Raw genomic sequence first — 13,494 nt, 5'->3', positions numbered from 1 at the left:
TTGCACAGGGGATGCCAGCAGCTGTACCTATATTATAGAAAGGGCTACCTGGGGCCAGGCATGTCCACCATGGGGTCTCCACCTTCCCTGTTTTGTTAGCATGTGCACAGTAAGAAAGAAATAAGCAACATGGAGTAGCTCAGGCAGAGGACCCACCTGCATAGTAAAAGATTGGGGTTAGGGCTGCCAGAGATTTGCACCCTATGTAGATGGCACATATGGTCCTAACCGGTTTTTCAGGTCCTTTGTCGATCAGATACTGCCTCCCAACTAGCTCATCTATAAAAACCCTTGCATTTCACTGCACGTTGGCAATCCATTTTTCTGGGAACCCTCTCTGTGGCAGACAAATTTCTTTTGTCTATTAAAATTCTGCTCTAAACCTCACCCTTTGTCTGCATCCTTGATCTCTGTGGCCGTGAGACCAAGAACGTCAGATGTCACGCCATTCAATGAGGCTGCTTCAATATCTTTGTTGAAAACTGACCATTAATGTTTGGGTTTATTTTGGAACTCTTAATTCTAGTCAATTTTTCTTTATGTCTATCTTCATGCCAGCACCAAATCATCTTGAATATTGTAGCTTTATAGGAAGGTTTTAATTAGAACATTTAAGACCATCAAATTTGTTCTTTTTCAATATTATTTTGGCTATCCTGAGTCTTTGCATTTTCATGTAAATTTTAGGGTCATGTCATCAGTTTCTTTTTAAAAAACCAGCTGGAATTTTGATAGGAATTGCTTTGAATCTGTAGATCAATTTGAGAATGTCATCAACTTCACAATGTTGAAGTTGCACATGTTTTGTAAAATCCTGGGATAAATTCTAATTGGTCTATATATTTTTTTTCCTTGTGATATTGGTTTGGCTTTGTTATCAGACTGAGGACTTTCCCTGTTTTCTCTATTTCCTGGGAGAAACTGTGAAGTATTGTTATTTTTCTTCTTTAAACGTTTGATAGAATTCAGCATGCCTGGGCTTTTCATTGTAGGGGTATTTTTTTATTACTAATTTATTCTTTTTACTTGTAGTAGTTCTGTTGAGATTTTCTATTTAAGTCAGTTTCAGTATTTTTGTCTTTCTAGGAATTTGTTTCGTATAAATTGTCTAATTAGTTGGCCTAACATGTTTCATAGTTTTTCTTGTAATTTTTTAAAAAATTCTGTAAGGTTAGTAGGTAGTTATGTCCCCTTGTTCATTATAAATTTAGTAATTTTGTGTTCTCTTTTTTTTTACTTGTACTGCCTAGCCATAGATTTTTCTATTTCATTCATATAAACCAAGAATAAAATCCTAAGTCCCCCAACTCACTGAACAGACCACCTTTTGGCCAAGGAGACCCCAGAGAAACCTGAAAAACTGACCAACAATGACAGAAAGGGAGGTCAGACATGCCTCATTATACCCCATCATTTTCAAGATTAGGCACTACTGACCAGCATTAACATTGAACTAGAGATCATAAGACTGACAAAACACTCTTTGTGGCAATAAGTTACCAAATTCCAACCTGATTGTTATGTAACATCACATGACAGCATATCCTTAAAAAATAAAAATATTTGACCCCAAAGTAATATTTCTTTGATGTATTTTGAAATGGTCCTGAAAAACCATCTCTTGTTAGGGAAATTTGCATCTGTACAGAACCTCCATTAATGCAGCCAAGACTTCCTTTCTAGATCTTTCCCAGATCTAGGACAGATTACATGACAGTCTGACATCATTAAGGTCTGAAAAAAGACATTTACCATCTATTCTCTCTGAAGGGGGCTACCTGGAGACTTCATCTACATAACAAGAGCTTTGGCCTCCATAACCCTTATCTTAACTCAAGCATTTATTTCTACTGACTTCAAGTTTTTTTAAAAAGTTAAACTCTTTCAACCAATTGTCAGTCAGAAAATCTTTGAAACCACCCATGACTCGTGAGCCTCCACTTCAAGATATCCTGCCTCTTTAGGCTGTACTAATGTATACCTTCCATGGATTAATTTATGATCTTATGTACAATTCCTGTCTCCCTAAAAGCTATAAAACCAAACTGTAACCTGATCACCTCAGGCACTGCTTGAATCTGTTCCCCAGGTCTTGGTCATTCATATTAGCTCTAAATAAACCTTCTTAAAATATTTTACAGGGTTTGGTTTTCCCATTAACATGTATCTTTTCACAAAATCAACTGTTGGTTTCACTGATTTTCTGTATTATTTTTGTTACCCATTCCTTTGATTTGTCCAGCGCATAGTTTTGATGTTTGTCCCCTTCAAATCTCATGCTGAAATATAATCCTCAATTTTGGAGGTGAGGCTTGGCAGGAGGTGTTTGTGTCATGAGGGTAGATCCCTCATTAATGACTTGCTGCTCTCCCCACAGTAATGAGTGAGTTCTTGCTGTATCTGTTCATGCAAGAGCTGGTTGTTTAAAAGGGCCTGGCGCCTCTTGCTCTCACTCTTGCTCCCTCTCTCGCCATGTGAAATGCTTGCTGCGCCTTCACCTTCCATCATTAGTAAAAGCTTCCCATGGCCTCACCAGAAACCAAGCAGATGCTGGTGTTATGCATGTACAATCTGGAGAAGTGTGAACCAAATAAAACTCTTTTCTATATAAATTACCCAGTCTCAGGTATTCCCTATATAGCAATGCAAAATGGACTACTACTTAGAGTAATCTTTATTCTTTTCTTTCTTCTGCTTGCTTTGGGTTAAGTTTGCTCTTCTTTTTGTAATTTATTAAGGCTGAAACTGAGGTTATTGATTTGAGATCTTTCATATATTTTATATATATATATATACTGATATGGTTTGGCTCTGTGTTCCCACCCAAATCTCATCTCAAATTGTAATCCCCAGGTGTTGAGGGAGGGACCTGGTGAGAGGTGATTGGATCATGGGGGTCATTTCACCCATGCTGTTCTTCTGATAGTGAGTGAGTTCTCAGGAGATCTGATGGTTTTATGAGGGACTCTTCCCCCTTTTTCTTATTCTCTCACCTGCCACCATGTAAGACATGCCTGCTTCCTCTTCCACCATGATCGTAAGTTTCCCAAGGCCTTGCCAGCCATGTGTAACTGAGTCAATTAAACCTCTTTCCTTTATAAATTACTCAGTCTTGGGTATGTCTTTATAGCAATGTGAAAATGGACAAATACATGTACTCTTATATATTTCCTTCTAGGGACTGATTTAGCTATCTCTGATACATTTTTCCATGTTGCGTTTTTCTTTATACCCAGCTCAAAATTTTTGCTAATTTCTCTGATGATTTTTCTTTGCCCTATAGGTTATTATAAATTTGTTTAACTTCGAGATATTTGAAGATTGCCAAAATTTCTAAGTTAATTCCAGTATGGCTTCAGAGCATAAAAGTTATATAATATGGAACCCTTAAAATTTATTGAGACTTGTCTTATGACCTATCATATTAATTTTTAGAAGGTTTTACATGCATTTGGGAAGAATATATATTCTGCTGCTATTGGTTGGAGTATTCTGAAAATATCATTTATGTCTACTTTATATTGCTATGCAAATCTTTTATATCCTTGTAGAATTTCTGTCTCTATTTTTTTGTCCATTACTGAGAGTGGGGCATTGAAGTCTCCAGCTATTATTGTTGAATCTTCCATTTTTTTCTTCAATTTTGTTAGTTTTTACTTCATGTAGTATTGGGTGCTCTTGCTAGGTGAAGATATATTTATAATTATATTTTCCAATAAATTGATCATTTAATTATTATAAAATACATTTCTTTATATCTAGTAATACAGTTGGTCATAAAGCTCATATTTTTATTTTAGTATACATACTCCAGCTTTGTTATTGTTACTGTTTTCATCAGTTTCCCCTCCTTTTCTTTAACACTATTTGTATCTTTGAATCTAAAATGTATCTCCTGTAGGCAGCATACCATTGGATCTTTTATTTTTAAATTGAGTCTCACATTTGCTGCATTTTTATTGGAGGCTTTAATCCATCAAATTTAATATTAATATTGATATGGTTCGATTTCTGCCTGCTTTTTGTTTTCAATGCATCTCATGTGTTTTTTGTTTATTGCTCCTTTACTTTCTTCTTTTGGATTTACTATCTTCCTAATGCACCATTTTAATTTATTTGTGTATTTTTAAACTATCTTTGGTGGTGGTTTCTTCATGGTTCCTCTAGGGATTAAGATATGCATTTTACCATATCACAGTCTATTTCATATTGATGCCAACTCAATTTCAGTAAAATGTAAAAACTGTGCCAATATAATTACATTGCCTCATACCATTTTTTGTGCTATTATTGTCATGTATTATGTATAAATTTGTGTTTAATTCAATAATATACTTTTAATTTTTGCTTTACACAAATTTAATATCTTTCAAAGACATTAAGAAGAAAACACTTTATGAGTCCTATCTATTAATCTACATATTAACAATTTTTACTAGTCTTTCTACCTGTAGATACAAGTTCGCTTTGGGAGTCATTTTTTTTTTTGCTCCAATAAGCTTCATTCCCTCATTATTCTTTTGTTTTATTGTTGTTATATATATCTTTATATGCTATCAGTCCAACAGTAAAATATTATAATCATTATTTTATGTAATTTTCTTTTGAATCACATGAGAGAGGTAAAGAAAAAATATATACTTATACCATCTTTTATACTTATTGCTATAATTACCTCTACAGGTGATCTTTGTTGTTGTTGTTGTTGTTTAAATGTAAATTTGAATTACTATCTAATGTCACTTCCTTTCTTCCTGAAGAATTTTCTTTGGTATTTCTTGTAAGGTAAGTCTTCTAGCAACAAATTATCTTTCTTTGCTTATTGTACATGTATTTATATTGCCTACATTTTTTGAAGAATAGATTTGCTGGATATAGGATATTTGGCTGACTTTTTTTTCTAGTACTTTGGGTATGTCATTCCATTCCCTCCTGGCCTCAATTACTTCTGATGACAGGTCAATTTTGGATTATATTGTGGTTGCCTTGTACATGTTGAGTAGTTTTCCTCTTGTTGCTTTCAAGGTTTTTACTTTGCCTTTGAACAGTGTAACATATGTCTAGATGTGAATCTCTTTGTGCTTGTCTCACTTGGAGTTCGTGGGAAATTTTCAACCATTATTTGTTCAATTATTTTTTTTCCTACTCAATTTCTCTCTATCTTCTCCTTCTGAGACTCCCATTAAATGTGTGATGGCACACTTAATCAGGTCTTGAAGGCTCTGTTCATTTTTTAAATTCTTTTTTCTATTATTCAGATTAGAGAACTTTTATTGATCTATATAAAATTTGTCTGGTTCTTACTTTGCCTACTCAAATCAGCTGTTAAGCACCTTAGTTACTGTCATTTCCAACTTTAGAATTTCAATTTTTGTAATAATTTCTTTTTTTTATTGTCCTGTATTTAGTGATTCCCTTTGTCATACCTTTAATTTTTAAACATGGTTTTTATTATTCTTTGAATATATTTACAATAGCTTTATATCTTTTTTTCTTTTTCAACTTTTGGGTTTGAGGATACATGTGCAGCTTTGTTACATGGGTAAATTAGGAGCCACTAGAGTTTGGTGTATAAATGATTTTGTCACCCAGGTAGTGAGCATAGTACTGTATAGGTAGTTTTTTGACTACTGCTCTCCTCCCAGCCTCCCCACTCAAGTAGGCCCCAGTGTCCATTGTTCCCATCTTTGTGTCCATGCATACTCAATGTTTAGCTCCCTCTTATAAGTGAGAATATGCTGTATTTGGTTTTCGGTTTCTGCGCTAATTCACTTTGGATAATGGCCTCTAGCTACAACCACGTTGCTGCAAAGGCCATGATTTCAAGGGGTTTTGTGGCTGCATAGTATTCTGTAGTGTATATGTACCACATTTTCTTTATTGATTCCACCATTTATGGACATCCAGGTTGATTCCATGTCTTTGCTGTTGTGAATAGTGCTTCAATGAACATATGGGTGCATGTGTCTCTTTGGTATAATTATTTATATTCCTTTGGGAATATACCCAATAATGCTATTGCTGAGTCAAATGGCCATTCTGTTTTATGTTCTTTCAGAAATCTCCAAACCACTTTCCACAGTGGCTAGACTAATTTACATACCCACCAGCATTGGATAAGCATTTCCTTTTCTTTGCGACCTCACTAAGATCTGTTATTTTCTTAATTTTTAATAATAGCCATTCTGACTGGTGTGAGATAGTATCTCATTGTGGTTTTGATTTGCATTACTCTGATGATTAGTGATGTTGAGCCTTGTTTCATATGCTTGTTGGCCACTTGTATGTCTTATTTTGAGGAGTATCTGTTCATGTCCTTTGAACATTTCTTAAATGGAGTTGGGGTTTCTTTGCTTGTAAATTTGTTTAAGTTCCTTATAGATGGTGGATATTAGACCTTTGTTAGATGTATAGTTTGCAAATATTTCTCCCATTCTGTAGGTTGTCTGTTTACTCTGTTGAAAGTTTCGTGTACTGTGCAGAAGTTCTTCAGTTTATTTAGGTCTCACTTGTCTATTTTTTGTTGTGTTGCAATTGCTTTTGGAAATATCATTATGAAATCTTTGCCAAGGCCTGTATCCAGAATGGTATTTTCTAAATTTCCTTCTGAGGTTTACGACTTATTTTTAGGTCTTTAATCTATTTTGAGTTGATTTTTGTATATGGTGAAGGTAAGGAGTCCAGATTCAATCTTCTGCATATGGCTAGCCAGTTATCCCAGCATCATTTATTGAATAGAAAGTTCTTTTTCCAGTACTTGTTATTGTCAACTTTGTCAAAGATAGATGGTTGTCAGTGTGCAGCCTTTAGTATTTTTGTAGGGTGGATCTGTTGGCAATGAATTCCCTCAGTTTTGTTTGTCTAAGAAAGAATTTCTTTCCACTTTTGAATTTTTTTTACGTTATGTAGAATTTTGTATTAACATTTTTTGTCCTTCAACAATTTAAATATATCACTCTATTTTTTTGATAGTTTGAATTTCTTTTTTTTCTTTTTTTAAATTATTTTTCTTATTTCTTATTTATTTTATTTTAAGTTCTAGGATACATGGGCAGAATGTGCAGGTTTGTTACATAGGGATACATGTACCATGGTGGTTTGCTGCACCTATCAATCTGTCTTCTAGGTTTTAAGCCTCACATGTATTAGGTATTTGTCCTAATGCTCTCCCTCCACTTGGCCCCCACCCCCTGACAAGCCCTGATGGGTGATGTTCTCCTCCCTGTGTCCATGCATTCTCATTGTTCAACTCCCACTTATGAGAACCTATGGTATTTGATTTTCTGTTCTTGTGTTAGTTTGCTGAGAATGATGGGTTCCAGCTTCACCCATGTCCCTGAAAAGGACGTGAACTCATTCTTTTTTATGGCTGCATATTATTCCATGGTGTATATGTGCCACATTTTCTTTATTTGGTCTATCATTGATGGGCATTTGGGTTGGTTCCAAGCCTTTGCTATTGTAAATAGTGCTGCAATAAACAAACGTGTGCATGTATCTGTATAATAGAATGATTTATAATCCTTTGGGTATATACCCATTAATGGGATTGCTGAGTCAAATGGTATTTCTGGTTCTAGGTCTTTGAGGAATTGCCACACTCTCTTCCACAATGATTGAACTGATTTACACTCTGACCAACAGTGTAAGTGTTTCTGTTTCTCCACAGCCTCGCCAGCATCTGTTGTTTCCTGACTTTTTAATAATCACCATTATAACTGGAGTGAGATGGTATCTCATTGTGGTTTTGATTTGCCTTCCTTTCCCTAATGAACAGTGATGTTGAGCTTTTCTTCATATGTTTGTTGGCCACATGAATGTCTTCTTTTGAGAAGTGTCTGTTCATACCCTGCACCCACTTTTTGATGGTGGTGTTTTTTTTTTCTTGTGAATTTGTGTAAGTTCCTTGTAAATTCTGGATATTAGACCTTTGTCAGATGGTTAGATTGCAAAAATTTTCTCCATTCTGTAGGGTGCCTGTTAACTCTGATGATAGTTTCTTTTGCTATGTGGAAGCTCTTTAATTAGATTCCATTTGTCAATTTTGGCTTTTGTTGAAATTGGTTTTGGGGTTTTAGTCATGAAGTCTTTGCTCATGTGTGTGTCCTGAATGGTATTGCCTAGGTTTTCTTCCAGGATTTTTATGGTTTTGGATTTTATATTTAAGTCTTTAATCCATCTTAATTTTTGTATAAGGTGTAAGGAAAGTGTCCATTTCTATTTTCTGCATATGGCTAGCCAGTTATTTCAGCACCATTATTTAATAGGGAATCCTTTCCCTATTACTTGTTTTTGTCAGGTTTGTTGAGGGTCAGATTGTTGTAGATGTGTGATGTTATTTCTGAGGTCTCTGTTCTGTTCAATTAATCTATATATCTGTTTTGGTACCAGTACCATGCTGTTTTGGTTACTGCAGCCTTGTAGTATAGTTTGAAGTCAGGTAGCATGATGCCTCCAGCTTTGTTCTTTTTGCTTAGTATTGTCTTGGGTATATGGGCTTCTTTTTGGTTCCATATGAAATTTAATGTAGCTTTTTCACATTGTGCAAAGAAAGTTAATGGTAGCTTGATGGGAATAGCCTTGAATCTATAAATTCCTTTGTGCAGTATGGCATTTTCATGATATTGATTCTTCCTATCCATGAGCATGGAATGTTTTTCCATTTGTTTGTGTTGTCTCTTATTTCCTTGAGCAGTGGCATGTAGTTCTGCTTTAAGGGGCCCTTCACATCCCTTGTAAGTTGTATTCCTAGGTATTTTATTCTTTTTGCAGCAATTGTGAATGGGAGTTCACTCATGATTTGGCTCTCTGCTTGTCTATTGTTGGTATGTAGGAGTGCTTGTGATTTTTCCACATTGATTTTTATATCCTGAGACATTGCTGAAGTTGCTTATCAGCTTAAGGAGTTTTTGGGCTTAGACAATGGGGTTTCTAAATATACAATCATGTCATCTGCAAACAGACAATTTAACTTCCTCTCTTACTATTTGAATACCCTTTATTTCTTTCTCTTGCCTGATTGCCCTGGCCGGAACTTCCAATATTATGTTAAATAAGAGTGGTGAGAAAGGGCATCCTTGTCTTGTGCCAGTTTTCAAAGGGAATGCTTGCTGCTTTTGCTCATTCAGTATGATATTGGTTATGGGTTTTTCATAAATAGGTCTTATTATTTTGAGATATGTTCCATCAATACCTAGTTTATGGAGAGTTTTTAGCATGAAGAGATGTTTAATTTTATCAAAGGCCTTTTCTGCATCTATTGAGATAATCGCATGGTTTTTGTCATTGGTTCTGTTTATGTGATGGATTATGTTTATTTATTTGGGTATGTTAAACCAGCCTTGCATCCCAGGGATGAAGCTGACTTGATTGTGGTAGATAAGCTTTTTGATGTGCTGCTGTATTCAGTTTTCCAGTATTTTATTGAGGATTTAACTTCAATGTTCATCAGGGATATTGGCCTGAAATTTTCTTTTTTTGTTGTGTTTCTGCCAGGTTTTGGTGTCAGGAAAATGCTGGCCTCATAAAATGAGTTAAAGAGGAATCCCTGTTTTTCTATTGTTTGGAATAGTTTCAGAAAGAATGGTACCAGCTCCTCTTTGTACCTTTGGTAGAATTCAGTGTGATTCCATCTGTTCCTGGGCTTTTTTTTTTGTTTGGTAGGCTATTAATTACTGCCTCAATTTCAGAACTTGTTATAGTATTCAGGGATTCCACTTCTTCCTGGTTTAGTCATGGGAGGGTGTATGTGTCCAGGAATTTATCCATTTCTTTTCAATTATCTAGTTTATTTGCATAGAGGTGTTTATAGTATTCTCTGATGTTAGTTTGTATTTCTGTGGGTCACTGGTGATATCCCCTTTATCATTTTTTATTGTATCTTTGATTCTTCTCTCTTTTCTTCTTTATTAGTCTAGCTAGCAGTCTGTCTATTTTGTTAATATTTTCAAAAAACCAGTGCCTGGATTCATTGATTTTTTGAAGTGTTTTTCATGTCTTTATCTTCTTCAGTTCTGCTCTGATCTTAGTTATTTCTTGTCTTCTGTTAGCATTTGAATTTGTTTGCTCTTGCTTCTCTAGTTCTTTTAATTGTGATGTTAGGGTGTCCATTTTAGATCTTTACAGCTTTCTCATGTGGGCATTTAGTGTATAAATTTCCCTTTTAACACTGCTTTAGCTGTGTCCCAGAGATTCTGGTACATTGTCTCTTTGTTCTCATTGGTTTCAAAGAACTTTTTGATATCTGCCATAACTTTGTTATTTGCCCAGTGGTCCTTCAGGAGCAGGTGGTTCAATTTTTATGTAGTTGTGCAGTGTTGAGTGAGTTTCTTAATCCTGAGTTCTAATTTGATTACACTGTGGTCTGAGAGATTGTTTGTTATGATTTCTGCTCTTTTGCATTTCCTGAGGAGTGTGTTACTTCCAAGTATGTGGTTGATTTTAGAATAAGTGCTGTGTGGCACTGAAAAGAATGTATATTCTGTTGATTTGGAGTGGAGAATTCTGTAGATGTCTATTAGTTCTGCTTGGTCTAGAGCTGAATTCAAGTCCTGAACATTCTTGTTAATTTTCTGTCCCATTGATCTGTCTGATATTGACAGTGGAGAGTTAATGTCTCCCACTATTATTGTGTGGGAGTCTAAGTTTCTTTGAAGGTCTCTAAGAACTAGTTTTATGAATCTGGATGCTACTGTATTAGGTGCATAGATATTTAGGATAGTTAGCTCTTCTTGTTGCATTGATCACTTTACCATTATTTAATGCCCTTCTTTGTCTTTTCTGATTTTTGTTGGTTTAAAGTCTGTTTTATCAGGAACTAGGATTGCAACCCCTGCTTTTTTTTTCCATTTTCTTTGTAAATATTCTGCCATCCCTTTATTTTGAGCCTATGCTTCTCATTGCATGTGAGATGGGTCTCCTGAATACAGCACACCAATGGATCTTGACTCTTTATCCAATTTGCCAGTCTGTGTCTTTTCACTGGGGCATTTAGCCCATTTACGTATAAGATTAATATTGTTATGTGTGAATTTGATTCTGTTATCATGATCCTGCTTGGTTATTTTGCTCACTAGTTGATGCAGTTTTTGCATAGTGTCATTGGTCTTTATATTTTGGTGTGTTTTTGCAGTGGCTGCTACCAGAGTTTCCTTTCCATATTTATTGCTTCCTTCAAAAGATCTTGTAAGGTAGGCCTGGTGGTGACAAATTACCTCAGCATTTACTTGTCTGGAAAGGATTTTATTTCTCCTTTGCTTATGAAGTTTAGTAGGGCTGGATATGAAATTCTGGTTTGAATATTCTTTTCTTTAAAAATGTTGAATATTGACGCCACTCTTTTCTGGCTGGTAGGGTTTCTGCAGAGATATCTGCCGTTAGTCTGATGGGCTTCCCTTTGTGGGTAACCCGACCTTTCTCTTTGGCTGCCCTTAACATTTTTTTCTCCATTTCAACCTTGTTGAATCTGCCGATTATGTATCTTGGTGTTGCTCTTCTCAAGGAGTATCTTTTTATATATATATATATATATTTAACTTTAAGTTCTGGGGTACATGTGTAGAACATGCAGTTTTGTTACATAGGTATACACATGTCGTGGTAGTTTGCTGCACACATCAATGCATCACCTACATTAGGTATTTCTCCTAATGCAATCCCTCCCCTGACCCCCACCCCGACAGGCCCTGGTGTGTGATGTTCCCTTCCCTGTGTCCATGTGTTCTCATCATTCAACTCCCACTTATGAGTGAGAACATGTGGTGTTTGGTTTTCTGTTTTTGTGTTAGTTTGCTGAGAATGATGGTTTTCAGTTTCATCCATGTCCCCACAAAGGACATGAAGTCATTCTTTTTTATGGCTGCATAGTATACCATGGTGTATATGTGCCACATTTTCTTTATCCAGACTATCATTCATCGACATTTGGGTTGGTTCCAAGTCTTTTCTATTATGAATAGTGCCGCAGTAAACATACGTGTCCATGTGTCTTTATAGTAGAATGATTTATAATCCTTTGGGTATATACCCTGTAATGAGATTGCTGGGTCAAATGGTATTTCTGGTTCTAGATCCTTGAGGAATCACCACACTGTCTTCCACAATGGTTGAACTAATTTACACTCCCACCAATGGTGTAAAAGCATTCCTATTTCTCCACATCCTCTCCAGTATCTGTTGTTTTCTGACTTTTTAGTGATTGCCATTCTGAATGGTGTGAGATGGTATCTCATTGTGGTTTTAATTTGCATTTCTCTAATGACCAGTGATGATGAGCTTTTTTTCATGTTTGCTGGCTGCATAAATGTCTTCTTTTGAGAAGTGTCTGTTCATATCCTTGTCCCACAGTTTGATGGGGTTGTTTTTTTCTTGTAAATTTGTTTAAGTTCTTTGTAGATTCTGCATATTAGCCGATTGTTGGAGGGACAGATTGCAAAAATTTTCTGTCATTTTGTAGGTCGCCTGTTAATTCTGATGATAGTTTCTCTTGCTGTGCAGAAGCTCTTTAGTTTAATTAGATCTCATTTGTCAATTTTGGCTTTTGTTGCCATTGCTTTTGGTGTTTTAGACATGAATTTTTTCTTATGCCTATGTGCTGAATGGTATTGCCTAGGTTTTCTTCCAGAATTTTTATGCTTTTAGGTCTTATGTTTAAGTCTTTAATCCATCTTTAGTTAATTTTTATGTAAGGTGTAAGGAAGGTGTCCATTTTCAGTTTTCTACATATGGCTAGCCAGTTTTCTTAACACCACTTAATAAATAGGGAATCCTTTCCCCATAGCTTGTTTTTGTCATGTTTGTCAAAGATCAGATGGGTGTAGATGTGTGGTTTTATGTCTGAAGCCTCTGTTCTCTTCCATTGGTCTATATATCTCTTTTGGTACCAGTGTCAAGCTGTTTTGGTTACTGTAGCCTTGTAGTTTAGTTTGAAGTCAGGTAGCTTGATGCCTCCAGCTTTGTTCTTTTTGCTTAGGATTGTCTTGGCTATACAGGCTCTCTTTTGGTTCCATATGAAGTTTAAAGAAGTTTTTTCCAATTCTGTGAAGAAAGCCAATGCTAGCTTGATGGGGAAAGTATTGACTCTATGAATTACTTTGGATAGTGTGGCCATTTTCTGGATATTGATTCTTCCTATCCATGAATATGGAATGTCTTTCCATTTATTTGTGTCCTCTCTTATTTCCTTGAGCAGTGGTTTGTAGTTCTCCTTGAAGATGTCCTTCACATCCCATGTAAGTTGTATTCCTAGGTATTTTATTCTCTCTGTAGCAATTGCGAATGGGGGTTCACTCATGATTTGGCTCTCTGTTTGTCTATTATTGGTATATAGGAATGCTTGTGGTTTTTCCAGATCGATTTTGTATTCTGAGATTTGCTGAAGTTGCTTATCAGTTAAAGGAGATTTGGGGCTGAGATGGTGGGGTTTTCTAAATATACAGTCATGTCATCTGCAAAGAGAGACAATTTAACTTCCTGTCTTCCTATTTGTATACCATT

The sequence above is a fragment of the Pongo pygmaeus genome, chromosome X (assembly GCF_028885625.2).
Source record: "Pongo pygmaeus isolate AG05252 chromosome X, NHGRI_mPonPyg2-v2.0_pri, whole genome shotgun sequence".
NCBI lineage: Eukaryota > Metazoa > Chordata > Mammalia > Primates > Hominidae > Pongo > Pongo pygmaeus.
Note: the sequence above shows the minus strand (reverse complement) of the source record.